Genomic DNA, 21,367 nt, shown 5'->3' on the forward strand with positions numbered 1-21,367 from the left:
TAACCTGATAAATTCAAGTTATTTTTATGTAATCTTCTTAACGCATATTTACAATATCTGTGTTAAAATATGTGCATGCAGTAAATCTCCAATTAGCAGTTTTTTCAACTAATTTATATCCTTGCAATTTTATTCATAATTGGAAACTTTATATGATATAGATTATAATAAATATAGAAAACAACTGCAATGATATAAGCAGGTACAGCTGAATATTGAAATGACATCTTGATTGCTCAATGAAACACAGTACCATCCTCTAGATTGTGCTCATTAAATTCTCTCTTCCCCAAAACACAGTGTAATTATGTTTTACAGACATGTTGATTTAATGCCTGGAATATAAATTGTTTTTTATTTATTGAGTTGTGTTTTATGTTATTTTAGAGTTTTCTAGTAAAACATTTATCATGTCCTGTATTCAAGATGTTATTCATATGTAAAAGTCATGTTCCATTAAAATAAGGGAAATCTTTACAGTAATAAAAACAAGTCTTGGTATATCATCTATATTCACTAGCAATGGATAATAAACTACACATGACATTGCTGCAATTGAATTATGAAGTATTTCAGATTGCATAATAGTTTACTGCCTCATATACTGATGTTCATATGTATATATATTTGCCCAGGTGCATGCAGGCACACAAACACACATACACATATTTTTGTAATTTTTCATACATTTTTTCTTACTTCTCTCCCCTCCCCTCCCCTCCCCTCCCCTCCCCTCCCCTCCCCTCCCCTCCCCTCCCCTCCCCTCCCCTCCCCTCTCCTCTCCTCTCCTCTCCTCTCCTCTCCTCTCCTCTCCTCTCCTCTCCTCTCCTCTCCTCTCCTCTCCTCTCCTCTCCTCTCCTCTCCTCTCCTCTCCTCTCCTCTCCTCTCCTCTCCTCTCCTCTCCCCTCTCCTCTCCTCTCCACCCCTCTCCTCCCCTCCCCTCCTCTCCCCTCCCCTCCCCTCCCCTCCCCTCCCCTCCCCTCCCCTCCCCTCCCCTCCCCTCCCCTCCCCTCCCCTCCCCTCCCCTCCCCTCCCCTCCCCTCCCCTCCCCTCCCCTCCCCTCCCCTCCCCTCCCCTCCCCTCTCCTCTCCTCTCCTCTCCTCTCCTCTCCTCTCCTCTCCTCTCTCTCTTTTTTTTTTCCTTTGGAAAATGAGAAATTAAGCAAACTAGCAAATGCATTGTAAAACTACAAATATATTAATGCAAAAATACTTCATGCTCTTGAATGTTTTAGAATTTTGGAAGGTATACATTAACCATGAGAATTCTCTGACATAATTAGACACATTTTGTACAATCAGGTGAATCTTAGCCAAGCACATATTTTCTAGAAATATTTTTCTTTCATAATTAACATATTCTACCCATGTTAACCCAGATGTACATCTTCTCAATACTTACAGGAAATGTTAGTGGTGGGTAGGTGTCATTACCCCTGTCTTACTAACAAAGCAACTCACAAATTGCTTATAAGAAGTTTTATTTCAGGCCTCTAGATTATCTCATTTGGTCAGATTTTAAACCCAAGGTAAGGGTATCTATCAAAATGATTTATTTATTTATTTATTTGTTTGTTTTATTTTTTAAACAGAATGAGTAGTTGAAATGTCACAATCTGGCTTTTCCTCTTTGTGTGTGGATTCAGTTTCATAACTTTGAAGTTTACTGATGATAACCAGCACTAGGACTGTATTACAGGCCTCGGGAGGTAAAAGCATGTTTCATTTCAGGATGGAAACATAATTCTCTTGAGTTAAACATGTAATAGCCTCACAGCCTCCACTGACTGACCACAAAAATTCACATGTGTATACTGACCAACGAACTATATTTAGAGATGAAGTATGGGGTTAATAACATGGAGTGAAACTATCCATTAGCTTTAAAAGTAGTTCCAAATTATGGAAATATAAAAAGGATGAAATTATTTGCAATTCCAGTTTTCAATTTAAAAAAAAAAAATCATCCTCAATTAAGCAAAGCCTTTTTTTTTTTTTAATAGTATCAGGGGCATGGATTTGTTCACTTTTATAGATATAGGTTCATTTATATACAGTAAATTTCCAGCTATGTTTTCATGCAATAAAATCAATATTCACAAAAAATCAAAAGGAGCATATACTGACTGCAGGATAATACCTTTGACAGCCCTATAAAAGACTGTGATGAAAGAACTTTCTCTCATATGTACAAGAAAAATCTGGTCAATAAGATACCATATCTTAGCAAAGGTGAGTTTATGTATTAGAATGAAGAAAAAGAAGAGTAGTGCAATGATTACGTATTTCAGACCGTAAAATATGACAGATTAAAGAACTAAAATAGTAGCTAATAATAATCTTTACTCCCAATGCATGTTTTATATAAATGTGAGAAAACAAGAAGAAAATCTTGCTGATAATTTTTTGAAATTTTAAAATAAATAAATAAATAAATCAAAATATTAATACAGGGTGCCACTTGCTTAAATGGATGTTTATAGAACAAATGTCTAGAAAACATTTGTGCTCTATAGATTACAAACTTTGGCATAGGACTACATTTTCTTTAGCCAGTCTTTGGTAATTTCCCTTTCCACATCTGAGAACACATTCCTTATCTTGCTGAGAGTGTATCATATCATTGGGGGAAGAAAGAACTCTCCTCATCATGAGTCCTTTCAGCCATTCAGGCAGTATATGAACTGTATGGTCTTTTCCAGTTACATATACATCTCCACACAAGGAGAACAGTCCTTGAGAGACCAACTGGACAGAATTACTTTTGTCTCACCTCTGGCATGTGAATAAAGTAATTTATGGACTGTAGTGATGAGAACCTTCAATGAATCTTATAATACAACAAGTAAGCACTACACAATTTGTAAAACTTGTAGACCAAACCCACAAAAGCTTCAAAATCTGTTTTACTAAGACAGCAACACCTTACATGAAATCAAGCAGTACTTTCTTGGCTTGCAAATATTTATTGACTCTGAAAAAAATGACACACAGTTCCGTTCCTAGTCCTAGCAAAAAACCTCTCCATTCTGTCTTTTTAATTCCATAACTAATATTACAATCATTGAATCATAGAATGATAGAATCATTAAGGTTGGAAGAGACCTTCAAGATCATCTGGACTCACCATCACCCTACTACCATTGTCACCCATTAAACCACGTCCCTAAGCACCAGGTCCAACCTTTCCTTGAACATTCCTGGGGACAGTAATGGCACCGCTTTCCTGGGCAACCTGTTCCAATGCCTGACTACTCCTTCTGAGAAGAAATGTCTCCTAATTTCCAACCTAAACCTCCCCTGGAGCACCTTGAGGCCATTCCCACTAGTCCTATCACTTGTCATCTGCGAGAAGAGGCCAGCTCCCAGCTCCCCACACTTTCCTTTCAGGTAGTTGTAGAGAGCAATAAGGTCTTCCTTCAGCTTTATTGAACAACCCCAGTTTCCTCATCTGCTACTCATAGGACTTGTGTTCCAGGCCCTTCACCTCTTATAAACTCTAATTCTTATGCATGTCTCCAATTAAATGTTAAACACTCTTTCCTGAAACAAGTGACTTCAAAATAAGAACGCTTTCTGATTCTTGGTCATGTGTTTTTTTCTAGAAGCCATGCTTGCATCCTTTTGATGTAATGGATATCTATTAGCAAGCTCTTTATAAAATTTATGAAAGGGAGTGCATAGTTTAATATTATGACCCAGCATTCATTACTTCTGAAACCAAGATTAATCAAATGCAAAATATTGTCCCTGTCCTCAGGTAAAAAGAGAAAAAAAACTAATTAGACCAATGAAAGTCCATAGAAGTTCCCACTGACTGGAAGAGGTGACCCATAACCCCCAATTTAAAAAGAGAAAGAAGGAAGACTTGGAGATCTACAGACCAGTCAGTCTCACCTCTGTGCCAGTAAGATCATGGAGCAGATCCTCCTGGAAACTATGTTAAGGCACATGGCTAATAAAGAGGCGATTGGTGACAGCCAATACAGCTTAACGTGAAATGTGGAAAAAGGGCCTTTCCTCTTGGGAGGAGTATAGAAGTGTTGTCAGGACCTGCAGGGACGTGACGAGGAAGGCTAAAGCCCACCTGGAGATGAAGCTTGCAAAAGAGATAAAGGATAATAAGAAGGTTTCTTTTAAGTATGCAAACAGTAAAAGGAAGACTAGGGATAATGTGGGTCCCTTGCTGAACAAGGGGGATGTCCTGGTAATGGGAGACACTAAGAAGGTGGAGATACTGAATGCTTTCTTTGCTTCAGTCTTTCCTTCAAGGACTTCTCCCCTACCCCCCCGGGACTTCTCGACCCTGGAGGGAGGAGAAAGGGTCCGGGAAATGGAGAGCTCCCCCGGGGTTGACGAGGGAGTGGTTTGGGAGTGTCTAAGTGGGATCAATGCACACAAATCCATGGACCCCGATGGGATGCATCCACGTGTGCTAAGGGAGTTTGCAGAGGTGATCGCCGAACCGCTCTCTATCATCTCTGAAAGGTCCTGGAGAACAGGAGAGCTGCATGAAGACTAGGGAATAGCCAATGTCACTCCGGTCTTCAAGAAGGGCAAGAAAGAGGATCCTGGAAACTACAGGCCAGTCAGTCTCACCTCTGTCCCTGGAAAGGTGTTGGAACAGCTCGTTCTGGATGCCATCTCTAAGCAATTGAAAGAGAAGAAGGTTATGAGGAGTAGTCAGCATGGATTTACCAAGGGGAAGTCGTGCTCGACCAACCTCGTTGCCTTCTATGATGGCATCACCAGCTGGGTAGATGGGGGGAGAGCAGTGGATGTCATCTACCTTGACTTTAGCAAGGCTTTCAGTACTGTCTCCCATGACATCCTGATAGCAAAGCTGAGAAGGTGTGGGATAGAGGAGTGGACAGTTAGGTGGGTTGAGAACTGGCTGAATGGCCAAGCGCAGAGGGTGGTGATCGGCGGTGTAGAGTCCGGCTGGAGACCTGTGACTAGCGGCGTTCCCCAGGGGTCGGTGCTGGGTCTGGTCTTGTTCAACATCTTCATCGATGACCTTGATGAGGGAATAATGTCTGCCCTCAGCAAGTATGCCGATGACACGAAGCTGGGAGGAGTGGCTGACAGGCCAGAAGGCTGTGCTGCCATTCAGCGAGACCTGGACCGGCTGGAGAAATGGGCAGGAAGAAACCAAATGAGGTTTAATAAGACCAAGTGTAGAGTCCTGCACCTGGGAAGGAACAATCGGATGTATCAGTACAGGTTGGGGGATGACCTGCTGGAGAGGAGCTCTGAGGAGAAGGACCTGGGGGTCCTGATAGACAACAGGTTGACCATGAGCCAGCAGTGTGCCCTGGTGGCCAAGAGGGCCAATGGGATCCTGGCGTGCATTAAAAGGAGTGTGGCCAGCAGGTCAAGGGAGGTGATCCTCCCCCTCTACTCTGCCCTGGTCAGGCCTCACCTGGAATACTGTGTCCAGTTCTGGGCTCCCTGATACAAAAAAGACAGGGATCTCCTGGAAAGAGTCCAGCAGAGGGCCACAAAGATGATACGGGGCCTGGAGCATCTTCCCTGTGAGGAAAGGCTGAGAAATCTGGGTCTGAAAAGGCCTGGTAGAAAAGAAGACTGAGAAGGGATCTTATCAATGTGTATAAATACCTGAGGTGTGGGAGACAGAGGGATTTGGCCAACCTCTTCTCAGTGGTCTGTGGGGACAGGACAAGGGGTAATGGCCACAAAATGGAGCACAGGAAGTTCCACACCAACATGCGAAAGAACTTCTTCACAGTGAGGGTGATAAAGCACTGGAACAGGCTGCCCAGGGAGGTTGTGGAGTCTCCTTCTCTGGAGATATTCAAGGCATGTCTGGATGCCTACCTGGGCAGCCTGCTCTAAGGAGCCTGCTTTGGCAGGGGGGTTGGACCCGAATATCTCTTGAGGTCCCTTCCAACCCCTACAATTCTGTGATTCTGCGATTAAACAATGGCAGATCATACCTGACAATCTTGGTGTCCTTCTATGATGGTTTACAACTTTGGTGGATAGGGGGAGAGTACCTGACATCATCTACCTAGATATATGCAAAGCATTTGACATTGACACCCATGACATCCTTGTCTCTAAATCAGAGAGACATGGATTTGACGGATGGACCACTCAGTGATTAAGGAACTGGCTGGATCGTAGCACTCATAGTGTTGCAGTCAACAGCTCAATATCCAAGTGGAAATCAATGGCAAGTGGTGTTCCTCAGGGGTCAGTATTGGGGCTGGCACTGTTTAACACCATTGTTAGTGACATGGACAGTGAAATTGAGTGCACTCTCAGAAAGTTTGCTGATGACACCAAGCTGTGCAGTGCAGTCGACACCCTGGAGGAAGGAGGTGCCATCCAGAGGGACCTGGACAATCTTGAGAGGTGGGCCTGTACAAACCTCATGGGGTTACACAAGGCCAAGTGCAAGGTCCTGCATCTGGGTCAGAGCAATCCCAAGCACAAGTACAGGCTGGGCATATAACAGACTGAGAGCAGCCCTGAGGGGAAGAATTTGGAGGTTTTTGGTTGATGAGAAGCTTGACATGAGCTGTCAACGTGTGCTCACAGCCCAGAAAGCCAACCATATCCTGGACTCCACCAAAAGAAACCTGCCTTGACCAAGGGATGTGATTATCCTTCTCTGCTCTGCTCTAACGATACCCCTCCTACGGTTCAGCTCTGGGCCCCCTAGCACAAGCAGGACATGGACATATTAGAACAAGTCTACTGGAAGGCCACAAGGATGATCAGAGATCTGGAATGTCTCCCATGAAGACAGGCTGAAGGAGTTGGGTTTGTTCAGCCTGGAAAAGACTCCAGGGAGACCTAGCAGACTTCCAGTACCTAAACGAGGCCTACAGGGAAGCTGGAGAAGGACTTTGTCAGGGAGTGTAGTGATAGGACAAGAAGCAACAGTTTTAAACTTTAAAAAAAAAAAAAAAAAAAAAAAGTAGATTTAGATTAGATATTTGGAAGACATTCTAAAGGGGTGTCTCAGAGGGTAGTGAGGCTCTGGAACATGTTGCTCAGAGAAGCCGTAGATGCCCCATCCCTGGAAATGTTCAAGGCTAAATTTGGATGGGGCTTTGGCCATGATTATATGGTTCTATTATTTTAATAAGCATATTATACATAGTATTTCTCAGCTGAGAAACACCAATGTTTATTAGCCCTTTTTAGGCTGAAGTATTGTTATTATCACAACTACATGTTGGATAATACAAGATGATTTACAAGCTTTACCGTTTGGTAGTTGCTTTTAAGTGTGCAGTTTTTTCCTTTTCAAAGATCTATAAAATAGTAACTCAAGCCCCTTACTTTAGTTAAGCTCTTATTTCTGTGTTTGAAGTGCCTTAGGGATCATATTTTTGAGGCGTATTTCTCCACACAAGGACACTCTGTAGTCACTGAGAGCATGAAAATATAAATCCCTTTCTACAAAGGAGATAAAGGAAAAGAATTAACAAACTCAGTGAAAGATAATTCCTGTTTTCCTACCAGAAACTAAACAACACAAATTTGGAGCTTTAATTTATAGTAGTAATATGTAGGAGTTATAGTAGTAATAAGACCAGAATACAGTCACAGGGAAGTAAACAGAATTTTCCTTTGTTTTAGATTTTTGAGATTGTCTCTGACATGGTGTTGATGTCTATCAGCCAACACTCTCTGAGCAATGAAGAAACATAGCCTGGAAGAGTGCCTCAACTAGTAAGCGATTCCAATAGGACAATAGGAGCAATGACTTTCTGCTTCTAGGGTCAAAGCAAGTTTAATCATAAGGATATAAGGTGTACTGTAGCACTTGCTCTCAGAGCACAGAGTGATCGTTAGATTGCTCTATTTGCAAGTGTAGATATCACAAAAGAGTTTAGCCCTTCTAAAAAATAAGTATCCACTAGAAGTCCAGTGTTTTTTTAGTTCTTCTCATGCCGGACTGTAGCCTGGTCTAGTCCTTAAACTACTACTTCACCATGCCTACTTTTGAAGGATAGCTACCTTTTCTAAGGTGCTGCTCAGCTGTTGCTGGTTTGCAGTGGAGAAGCAGAAGAGAAAGCTTTCTGCCATACATTTCTGTTTGAACTTGTTACTTCTACACAAGTTTCAGCTTTTCCAGATAAAAACTCAGCAAATAAAAACTCAGTAGGATTTTCAGTGGGTAAAACTGCTCACCTATAAGCCAAGGCTATTTGTCTTTTATTTTATAACCATTTATAAGCAACACTCTCCATCTACACATAAGGTCATCTGGGCTACTCTAGCATCAGTTGAGAAAGAGAGAGATTGCCGTAAAATAAATAAATAAATAAATAAATGAATAAATAAATAAAATTCTGTGCTAGGAGTGCTAGGAGGTTAAATCTGTATCCCCTCTACATTCTAGGTTGCTCACTGATCAAATAGTTACCATGGTATTTATTCCAGTAGTAACAAAACTGTTGCATGTGCTACCACCAAATGCATTTGAAACACAGTAAAAAGAAAAAAAAATCAACAGAATTACAGTTAATATTACAGAACATACGTAGAGGTTTTTTTTCCCTCTTCTCACTCAAAGAGAGATGAGATTTCTGCTATTTTGTAACATGTTATTATGAAGATTCTGTGCATCTCTCATTTAAGTATTATTTTCTACCTATCTCCAATTAGCACTGAAGAAAACCTTAGGTCTAAAGGTCAAATCATTTCCTTTATTAGAAAGATGATAATAAATTGTTATATCTTGCAATTTTTATTATAAAGATCATAAGACGCCAACAGAACACTTAGGTATACTTTAGAATGTATAAATTTTAGATATCAGCATAAGGATTATTGTTTAGTCTTGTGTAATTACTGACCAAATTATCACTGGAGTTTATTCTTTCTTACACTTAATTATAGGTAGTGTATAATTATACAATAATTATAGGTATATTCTTTCTGCATTATGTCTGTACTATTGCAATATTTTACTGTACAAAACAATACAACTTAGATTTTTTCTTCAGATATATCTATATTTTAATTTATCTTTTATATAGGAAATACTTTTATTGAATCTACACAGTATGAGATGTGTAAATAAAGCAGAATCAGAATTATAATTTGCCTTCTAAATTCAAAACTGATGTCACCACGACTTACAGGGAAAAGATTAATTTAAATTCTCCTTAGACATCTATAATATAGATGTCAATATTTGAACCAGTTGATTAGACTATTTATAACAAATGGAGACAAAAAGTGTATACCTTGGGAAACTTTATTGGATCAGTTTTAGACATCTACCATAGGATACAGTAAATCCTTAGAACTGTCTATTTCTCTCTTTTGAGAGGTGAAATGACTGGTTTTGACGCATAGGTGTTCCTTAGAGACATTTAAAATTGATACTCTCTGTTTTCTGGTTACATTTGCTCATTTTGTTTCTCTACCATTAAGGAAAAACAACAACAACAAACAAACAAACAACAACAACAAAAACTTCATACTTCAGAATGTTTTATATTTTACACAGCTCTTTCACACTTACCATTAGTAGGACAATAAAAACTATAATTTACTGAAAGGTGTAATTGTTCATGAATGTAATAAGCCTGCTAGCAAAATGTATGCTCCTGTTGTGACAAGTTTATTTGACTTTTCCACCCATCAATATATTCCTGTGCCATCTTTGACTTGAAAGTTTGTATTGGAAGAAGCAGACTAAAACCATGTACTCATTTTCCCAGAATTCAGATAAGAAATCCTGCCTTCTTTAAAGAAAGCATTGAGTAAAAAATACTGCTCCAAAGGATGGTTGAAGCTTCGGTATTTAAAATTGATTTTCAGATAGAGTTTCAAAACATACTCAGTTTCAACCACTGGAAAGTTTAAGCAGTACATACTCCAATTATCAGAATCATAAAATTCGTATAGAAATTATTTTGAGAAATTCTGTCATTCAGCAGACTTCTGGCACTAGTTGTTTAACTTAGCATTCCTAAAAATTTCTAATCCTTAGTACCTTGTCCCAGGACACCTATTTTTTTCAAAGCCCTAGCCATCAACTCACCAAGACACTCACTTATGCCCCTTGTCCACATGTCCACAGTGAGAACAGAAAGAACAAAAGCATGAAAACCCATGGGTTGAGATAGAGATAGCTTAGTTAGTGAAGGAAAGAGAAAATGGAAAGAGAAATTTCTTTTAGAAAGTGGTGCAAAGCTATCTTCCAAAGATAGCTTGGAAATCCAGTCTCTGAATAATGGCTACCTTGGAAAGGCTACACTACAGTTATACTGCTGAGCATGGCATTCTATAGCACAGTCATTCCAGGTTCCCTGTCCCAGCTGTATCCCCTCCCAGCCTCCTGCCTACCTGGATATGGGTGTATATGGAGATGATGCTGTGCAAGCACTGCTCACCAATACTTAAAATAAATGATGTGTTATCAACATTGGTCTAGCCACAAATCCAAAATACAGCACTATACAAGCTGTCACAAAGAAACTTCCATCCCAGCCAAAACTAGTACATTCCTACAGCTTCTTTTACAGTGATAATTGTTCTGAGGAAAAAAATGAAAAAAAAAATCACCTAAAAGAATTCTAAATTGGGAAGCATATTAAAAATGAGAATTTAAAAAAGAAGTCAAACCTCTCTCATGTTCTTATTTCATAACCCAATATTTCTAAACCTTATTTTTGAGCAGCATTCTTGGAAAACTACCTTTCACAGAAAATTCCTATCAGATAATTATACAGGAAAAACAAGAGAAGTATTGGTGATAAAAGGAAAACAAACACCTAAGACCTAGCAGAAATTGTACTCTCATTAATGTTGTAACACTGCCATGAATTACCATACCATACTGAGATGGTGATGAAAGGGAAACAAGACTTAGAGAATACAAGGATATTTTACCCTACTGTATGTTTCCTGTGTTGTGGGTAATATACATTGAGGATTAATAAGTGGAAGCCTTAAATTGCACCACTCCAGGGCTGCATAGGGTAAGTTATAAATTTGTCTGAGAGAAAGCTGAAATTGAGAATTGAAAAGTGAATTCTTCCAGTGACTTCAGTGAATTTGCGATGCCAATGTAAGTGTATATTAAGCTCCTTTTCTTAACTCTATTTACTTCAAAATGGCAGAAGAGGAATATTAGAAAATTGGTCTGGCTGCATGATATTGGTAACAGCCCAGAGGTATCAAAACTACAGCTATGTCATACTAGAAACCAGCTAAAAATAACTTGGTTTTACAATTTATTTTTAATATGTTGTTTGAATATATATTTGTATGTAGACAGATAAATGACAGAGACAAAAAGAAAGTAATCACCCTACAGAATTTTTTTTTCTTGCATTAATTTCTTACAGATATTAATCTTTTTTCCTCACATTTGGTATATCTAAATGCCTGAATAATCATTTTGCAGTACATTTTTCTTACTTTTAATTAGAAACTAAAGTCTATAGAGAGCATGAAATAGCAGAGGAGAATCCTGAATTGTTGTTTTTTTGTTTTGTTTTGTTTTGTTTTTTTACTATGTAGTAACTCACCCAATGATTTCTCTGTGCAGCAATAATATTTTCACAGAGTTACGTAAACTTTAAAGCAGCTTCGCCAAAATAAGGTTATACCAGCTTCACCGAATATTCTGAAAATATTAAGGGGAAATAAATAACACCACCCTATTCTTGTATTTTGTAGTTATAAAAGCTCTACTTTACTGCAATGTAAAAGGTTATTTTTAAACGTACATTTTTTTCAATGTTCAGACTGAACTGTTGGTCTTCATGCATCTCAGCTGACCAGAAAGAATGTGATTGATTCATAACAGCCAAAGAAATATAATGTTGCTTGCCCAGATGTTATTTATGGGCTATAAAAGGAACTCAGTGAAAAAGCTAAGGAAACTGAAATTACCACTGGGAGAGATATCGTATTTGTCTTCAGCAATGCAAGTTTACTGCAGTCAGAAGAGATGTGAGGACAAAGAACATCAGATTTCATAAGTTTCAGTGCTCCTGGAGAGTGGCTTGGCAAATGATAGACCCATGCAATGACAGACCCAGAGGCAGACTACAAAACCAGGTTGTACTAAGGTAAAATTGTACTGAGAGCCCAAAATTTCATTGCAAAGTTTTGTATCCTTTGCTGTTAGGTTTTATGCAATGTACATATGTACAATGTACAATGAGATGCCCTCTCATTGGGTAGACCCATTGATCATCCGGCATCCTATCTTAATTTATTTCCCTGCCATTCCCTGAAGTCAGAGAACTTTATAATCAGCTTTATCTTTATCCCATATCTATTCATTTTCTAAGTATAGTTCAGTTTCATGCACGATCGTGGTAGAAAGATTTAAATCTCCCTTGCTCGAGTGTATGCCAACACTCCCAGCATACCTAACATGAGCTTGAGACCATGGCCATTTTAGGGTTCCTTGATCATGGGCTGGGAGGAGTAGAATTGTTAAGATCTGGAATAACAACACGAACACAGCATCTTTGTCTGTCATCTTGCAGAAAACAAAAACAAAAACTACTTGCTTCACTGGGGGGATTACGAACAAGTAACCCCTTTAAAAAGAAGGAAAAATCGATCGTGCACTAATTCTATGTTTTGCACCACTGATATCAGTAGTTTCCCAGGCAAGTGTGCAAATTTTGGTTAGGGTCATAGGTACAAGTAGTGATGGAAGGTAAATTGACCGTCACATGTTGCCCTGGCTGTAATTTTGTCAGATATTCTCTTTCCCCAGTAGGTGGAGCGCTAAGCTCTGTTTTAACAAAGAAAGCCCGGCCTACCGGCCTTCCATTAGGTCCGTATCAGCTATTTGAGTACCTTGAAAAGTTATGTATCCTGTTGAGTCTCGTGTGGTATGAGATTCCTTTTCAAAAAGGCATTAGCTCTTTCTATCATCCCATTTGATTGAGGGTAGTATGGGGTGTGAAATACCCATTGAATTCCTTCTTGCTTTGCCCAATAATATTACAGTTCCTTAAATGGGAAATGTCAGACATTGTCATTTCGGATAACATCAGGGGTAGGTAGATGTGAGAACCAAGACTACAATCCTCACACCCCTCTTTGGGATGGTAGAGGATAGATAAGGTTTACAAAGTGGAGAGCATCTTCCAGACTGATTGGTGACAGGTGGACTTGCTTGTTGATTTGTGTAGTGAGGAGATACAGAAATATTCTTGCAAAATTTAGTTTTGTTTCCACCACTTTTATGTTGGTTTCTGTTCGTTTATTTGCCTGTTTGTTTCATAACACCTGCCTAATTGTGTTTTATCTGCCAAAAGTTGTGACCCTAACTACTTAGCAACATCCCACAAGCCTCCAACATCAGCCTAATTACTAAAGCAATGTCAACTCAGTAGGCCAAGGCATGGAGAAAATCAGATGTGATTAATCCTATCCTGGAATTCTTGTCCTTATTTTCTTTAGAAACTCAGTTTTATGTCATCCTGTTTAGAGTCACTTCGAAAAATTGAGAGAATGCTGTGTATCCTCTTCTACAATTTAAGGCAGTAAGATCATCACTTTGCAAAGAGTTTGTCATAGTGAGTGCAGCTCATTATAAAAGGTCATTGTCTCCATGTCCAGACCAAATGAGATATTTCTTCTCCTTGTTGTATTGCCTCTTATTCTGATCTACAGCTGTCAGACTGATGCCATTTATACTTAACTTTTGAATGTCAAGGTTTACAGACCACAGATACTGTTTCTTTTATGATCTACAAGATCTTTTTGAGCTTTTGTACTCCTGCCCCATTTTTCATGTTCTGGTTAGCAACTTTCCGTTGTTTTCATGTGACTAAAACCTAACTTTGGAGAAACATCATTTACAGTTGTTAGTTTTCACCACTAGGGATCACCACATTTTCTGAGGAAAAAATAAATACATAAATAAATGGAGGACTACTCCTATCTAACCAGACAATATATAGAATGTTAATTAAGTTTTTAATATATTACGCAGCTCTTCACATGCACATCTGGATGTGAATGTGTGTCTGTACCAAAGATGAAATAATGTAAACATTGCAAATTCTTCGAAGTGGCTAGACTACTATATATTGCCTGAAATTTGCCACAAAGATCTATACGGTGATTGTTAGGTACTGAGATAGTACATCAGACTTCTTTCACTTCAGACTTGATAAAAATCAGTCCAGAGCAAACCATGATGCACTATTGTACTGCTTTTTAAAAACAGACTTTGCTTTGCTTGTTTATTATTATTATCAAAATGTAACATTACATAGCATTACAGAACCTAGGTAAGTATTCTGGAATACTAGTCCATGTTATGAACACTGACTTTGTTTGCTTCTCTTCTGTGGTTGGTATTATGCATAATTTTTCTGCTCAGATTTTTCTGAAAACTGTTCTTTTTATATATCAGCTATTTAGGTATCATAGTTTAAACAAAAGTAAATCACAAAGCCTTTCTCAGTTTACATGTATGTGAAATTATTTCATATGTTGTTGAAAAATTTTGTATTCTCTTACCTGAAAATACTTAGAATTCCTTTAGAAGACACAGACAAATCAGTAGAAGCTGCAGCTTAAAAAATTGTCATGCCATTTTGTCAGCAGTGCTGAAAGAAATGTTGAATTTGGTGTGTAATGATAAATATCCAGCAAAGTGAAACTCGTTATCAAAACTCAGAGAATTTATATGCCTTTCTTCTTATGACTTCAGATTAAAGATTGGCCCAACAATTTTATTTATGCTACCTGAAGGAAGTATAAGTATCTCAAGGTTTGCAAAGCTATAGTACAAATAACTTGAAGAGTTCCACATAATTCTAAACACCACTGAGAACTAATAAATTTTTTGTTTTATATTTTATTTTATTTTAAAGTAAATAAGGTGATTCACTAAGTCTTGTTTTATTACTCTTCCATTTTTACATAAAAATAACTAGAATTATGAGTGTTCAGCTCTGAAACACTAAATTGTTTATGAGCTTTTTTGGGAAACTACTTGGTCTCCAGAAGCTATTTTTATACTCTGAAGTAACATCTTGGTAGTAGACACAAAAATAATAATAATAAGTGAACCATAATTGAACCAGTTATCTCACACCTGTAGATTAATGGCTCACTAAATGTAACAGTCACTTCTATCAGCTTTCCCTAATATATGCACGGATATCTTCTGATGAAAGAATATGCTTGCAGCAGAAAGTATTGTTGTGCGTCTCAGAAAATAATTTAATAAATACATAAATAAATATTCACATTTATACACAAAATATTTCTTCCTTTGAATAAAGAAAATGTGAGTTATACTTAGTCTTGCTCATTAATTTGTGACTGCTACATATGATTTATATTTCATGAACAGATAACGTACGATTCTGATCCATGTTGTCTTAAAAATATTCCAATAATCTCCTGAAAAAGCAGTGAATATATGAGAAATAAAGAGTTGTATTAGCATTAATCAAGTTTATAACAAAACTTTGGTTTAAGAGTTTGAATTACAGCATTTGAATTAGAGTCTGGTTGTTTTTTCTGCAGCTCTTAATCACTAAAAAAAAAAAAAAAAAAAAAAAAGCATTGACCTGTGCTATGGATTCTTAAAAAGTTACTTTCTGTTACACAGTGTACCAAACAGGAGATCCTTGCACAGTAACTCTTAATTTGATTCCCGTGTTATATGTTGATTTTGTTGCTCACAATTTTATATTTTATTTTATAATTGTATTTTATTTATTTTTCTGCAACAGACTGCTAGCAACTAGAAAAGGAAAAATAATATTGACTATGACATTTGAGGAAACAAACTGCAGTACTACAAGGAAATATCTGATATCGTTAACATTAAATAATAGTAAAAATAATGTTTGCTAAAACATAGACTTATTACCTACAAATTTAAAGTACTGTGTTATTTAATATATAATGAAACATTACCGGGCCTGGCTGTATTCATAAAACTGGAAAAGGGAATTCCTGCTGGAGTCATGACAGCATGTTTTGTCTAGTCTGGTCTTGAAAACAGGGTAAACAAACATGATACATCATTGAAAACACACTCATTAATGATCTGGTAAAGTGAACAAAGAAATAGATCTCCAACTCTACAATTAGTACTAACCTCTGTTGGATAGTCAAATGCTATGCCAATGGTGATGAATTCCATAAAGACATCAGAAAACAGAATGAGAAAAAAAGATTGTCGATGAGCTTCAATTTGGATAAATACATATATATATATATCTGTAAAAATATATACCACACCTACACGATCCCAAATGCAGAAGCAGCACATAAAGTTCTGAAACCACAGGTTCATGAATAATCCCTGCATTTTCAGTTTTTTTCTCATAAGTCAACATTTTACTCAGGGTGTGGCTACATCAAAGTTTTATAGAGGTAAAATCATTTCACAATCTTTTGTAGTTCTGGCCTCCACATTTTAAGGGCAGAGGACAGGTAGGGAAATAACATAATCACAACAACAAAAGAACAGATGTTGCCTTGCGAGGAAGGGCTATAAAGATTGGTAGTCCTCAGTTTGAATAGGAAAAATTCAAAAAGAATTATTGGTGAAGGTTTACTAAGTCATTAAGAGCCTTGATTAGCTGTTCATGAACATAATTAGAAACATTCTGTTAAAGTACCAAGAATCTTATTTGAACAAATACAACAGAGTACTTAACACAGTGGGAAATGAACTTCTGTAACTTAATGCTACAGGATACTATGAAAACAGGCAGTATCGGAACTTTCAAAAAAGAGGTTAGAAAAATTCATGGACAATAATTCCATAAAGAGATCATAAAAGGATGACTCAGGGTCCTCACACAAAAATTCTCCTGAGATCATGCAATAAATTTACTGCCTAACATGTTCAGGCTGTATAGCATCTCCTACTCATCTCTTACTCAGAGAGAAGAGTTATGGGCTAGAGACAGCATTGGTTTGAACCAGTAGGGTATTTCTTGTGTCTTTACAGCCTCTCCTAGACACCTGTGAGTTTCCAGTTCTTGATTCAAAATTCCTATAATTCTTTTTTAACAATTTAAAAAATAGCACAAAAGAGAAAATTGGTAAATTTATAGACAATCCTAAATGCGTATCTACTGTCTCTTATTATCTTCCAGATCAATTTAATACTCTTAGTAATTAAAGGTTTGTGGGTTTATTTATTAATTATTATTATTTGTTTCATAAATATACTGCCTATTCTCAGTATGGGTCATGGTATCACGACAGGCAACAAATATTTCTCAATAATAATGTGTTCCTGCTGTTTACTAAAGCTTGAGAGAATAAAATATAATTTAAACAGAAACTCTTTAAAGCTCCTTATCATCTATCAACTAGTCCCACATACTTAGGAAAAAAATAAAAAAAATAAAAATCCTGAGCTTGACTGGTCCCTTATAGAAAAACAAGCCACCAAAAATATGTGGTTATCATATACATGGTATAGCATACTCACTGACAATGTAGAGTATATGTTAAAGACTCACAATTTTCTGTATGTCATGATGATGATGAATATTGTGTATAAATGGAGAATTCACAAGAAGTATCTTAACAACAAAAGTAGCAAAGTGTGATTTTAAAGTTTGCAACTGGCTGCATTTTTCAGTCTTTTAAACATTCCTAGCAAAGTAATTCAAGGATCTATACCTATATCTCTATATTTATTTGTAGTCATAGAGCGGGTAAGAATGTATGTAAATGATGTGTGTATATGTGAGTCACTAATTAATTATTGTCTGCATTAATATTTTGTTTCAGAGTGCGATTTTTTTAATTGAATGCCTAGATCATCTTCATTTACTATATATTCTTTAGGGTTTTGGAAGTGTTTTTGTCTGATTAAGACAAGAATTTTGAGAAGAAACCAAACTACAAAGTCTTACTAACATGCATGTTATATGTCCTAACCTTTAGTGGGCTCATAAAGGTGCTTATAGACACCTCTGAACCACAGCTGTGCTCAGGACTTTTGGTCTAGGAAACTAGATGGTAACAGTAAGAAGTTCAAATCTGAACCATGAATATAGAGTTTCAGTACCAAACGCATCAACATATTGGCCCTCTCCCATTTCAACCCAGTTTCAAATATAAATATGACATAATACAAAACCATAGGCTTAATATATGAATTCTGATAAAATTTGCCCAAGTAAAAAACCAGCCTAAGTATCAGCGGTATTTACTCTACTGTAAATAAGAAATAATTTTTGATTTTGTAAATACATTTATTGTGTTTACAAAATGTAAATGTATTTTGTAAATACATTTATTACTTAAACTCAACATAATAGATACTTAAACAGTAAGCTAATAATATGGAAGCTTATGTGTTAAAGGTAAACATTAAACAACAAATCTTAATCTTCTCCTGAATAAAGTTCATTGATTCGTTCTACTTATAATTTCAAATGTTCAGTAAATATGTTGCCATTGTGATAGTCTCCTTCTGAACCGAAGTTCAATAATGTATGTTTACCTGGGTGTATTTTATGGTTTGAGGTGGATAGAAAAAGATCTGTGAACACTGCATATAGACAAATAGAAGAATAAGCCTAAGAATAAGCCTCCATGTTCACTAAAGCTACAATACACATAAACAAAGCTGTCTAAGTAGGTTCTGCTATCCGGCACAAAGCATAATATGAAATATGCAGAGCTCTATATGGGAGGTGCATATGTTTTATGAAGATAGGAGGAACTACTGTGTCACCTTAAAAAAGAGAGAGAGCAGATGGGGCACAGTCATGACGAAAACGTCTAGGAAGAAGCTTTGAATCTTGGGGCTTCCCCAGCAATAAACACAGAATGATAGAATAATAAAATGGTTTGGGTTGGAAGGGACTTTAAAGGTCAACTAGTCCCAAACACCCTGCCATGGGCAGGGACGCCACCCACTGGGTCTAGTTGACAAAGCCCCCTTCAACCTGGCCTTGAACACCTCCAAGAATGGGGCATCCACAACTTCTCTGGGCAACCTGTTCCAGTGCCTCACCATCCTCAGAGGAAATAATTTATTGTGAATATCTAATATAAACTACCAATTTTTTTAGTTTAAAACCATTAGTTATAGTGCTATCAAAAGCAAATGCCTTGACAAAGCATACCTCTCCAGCTTTTTTGTAGGCCCCCTTTAGGTACTTCCAGACTGAACTCCAACTCCTTCAGCTTGTTTTCATAGGAGAGGTGCTCCAGCCCCTTGATCATCCTCGTGGCTCTCCTCTGGACCTCAAGAAGGTCCTTCTTGAGCTGGGGGCCCCAGATCTGGATGCAGTACTCCAGATGGGGTCTCACAAGAGGAGAACAGAGAGGGAGAATCACCTCCCTTGACATGCTGGTCATGCTACTTTTGACGCAGCCCATGATAAAGTTGGCTTTCTGGGCTGCAGGTGCACATGGCCAGCTTATGTTGAGTTTCTCATCAACCAACACACCCAGGTCCTTGTCTTCAGGGCTGCTCTCAATCCATTGTCAGCTTAGCCTATATTTGTGCTTGGTATTACCCTGACCCAGATGCAGGACCTTCTGCTTGACCTTTTTGAACTTCATGAGGTGTGCACAGGCCCACCCCTCAAGCCTGTCCAGGTCCCCCTGGCTGGCATCCCTACCCTCCAGTGCATCGACCACACCACACAGCTTGCTGTCATCAGCAAACTTTCTGAGGGTGTATTCAATCCAACTGTCCATGTCACCAAAACAGATGTTTAACAGTGCCAGACCCAATACCAACCTTTGAGGAACACCATTCATCACTGATCTCCACTTGGACGTTGGGATGTTGACCACAACAGTGCAACCAGCCAGCCAATAACATACTAGTCGGACAAAACAGAGACAAATTAGTGCTGTGCAATTTCCCTATGTATGCACTGAGTTTTTGTTGTTGTTGTTGTTGTTTTTAATGGGTATTTTTTACTTTAGAAACATCACACTGGAATTTCTCATTGACTTTTAAGGGTCAAAGATTTACCAATGCATAGAATTGCAGCCACAGTGACATACAGTGATATGATTCAAATTCTATTCTGCAGTCCCCTGAAACTAAAATACCATAGCAATGAATATGTAATAAATCCTAGAAACAGATTAGTGTATAGAAATTGACACAGAATTTCATCTTACATATTTGCACCTGAGAGAGCAGATGTTTTAGTGTGATGTACCTTAGTAAAATGATTTGCTTTGATTTAAAATAATTCATTTTTGATTAATCAGTACAAACGGACAGAATAAAGATACTAGATATTCACTGAACATCTGCCATATCTGTGTCATTCAGTGACTCATATACCTGCATTCCCCTTGTGAATACCACGTTGTTTAACCCAGCTTCTGCTACAAGACTGGTTACAGTGGAATATTTATATAAGTTTGACTTTGGCAAAAAGTCCTGTTTCAGTTATTTATTTTGCTGAAACCATAACACTTTTAATTCTGTCTCCTCTAAGATAATAAAATATTATATTGATTATATTATATTATATTAATTATATGATATTGCTGTATTATATTTTTAGAAAATAAAACCCTTACCACTGGACTTTGGGAAAAAATAAAATTATTTTCTGTATATACTTAGGAATCGCCCAATCTCTTACCACAATAATAATAATAATAATAATAATAATAATAATAATAATAATAATAATAAAATCTGCCTGCTAAGGTAGAGATACAATCTGGATTTTTCAAGTTACACCTAAATGTAACCATGTTCCGGACCCTGCTGATCTACCTGTAGCCTATTTGAACACATGTCACTTCATGCATCCAAATTACAGTCCGGTACATTCAGCCTTTTCCCAAATTTCCCTTCTGTGTACTGCCACAAAAAAAAAAAAAAAAGCCACAAAATTATATACAACAACCTCTGGCTAACTCAATAGTAAGAGATATAATATCAGTAACAAATTTCTTGCTTTCTTGCAGTTGTTACATCAATATTTTGAAATTGACTTCTCTGTCAGCAACCAAGCCAGACCTCTTCAGACTGTCTTTGGTAAAGATAATAATAGCAATTTATTTCCATTACAAAATATTTATCTTCTGTGCTTCTGATGATCATTTTAGTTTTTCTGTTTTAAGATGGAAAATGTCTCCAGCTGCTGTTTGCCTATTTTTATGCTTTTCCTATAGCCGATAACGGACTGAGCAATCACTCATATGGGATTGATGCAATAACTTCAGTATGTGACTGTTTCATTTCCAAACATCTTTTAATACTAACTGAAATAATCATAAGTATAATCAAGTTGCATAATTAGCCAACTGAAGGAAATTATATACATCCTGAATATGCATTTGTATAACTAGACAGCATAGGTGATGCAAACTTGTTTGTAGAGCCTTTTCCCTGAATTTCTACCATTGATACAATAATCAAT

The sequence above is a fragment of the Anser brachyrhynchus genome (genome assembly GCF_964034855.1).
Source record: "Anser brachyrhynchus genome assembly, chromosome: 1".
In the NCBI taxonomy this organism is placed as follows: Eukaryota; Metazoa; Chordata; class Aves; order Anseriformes; family Anatidae; genus Anser; species Anser brachyrhynchus.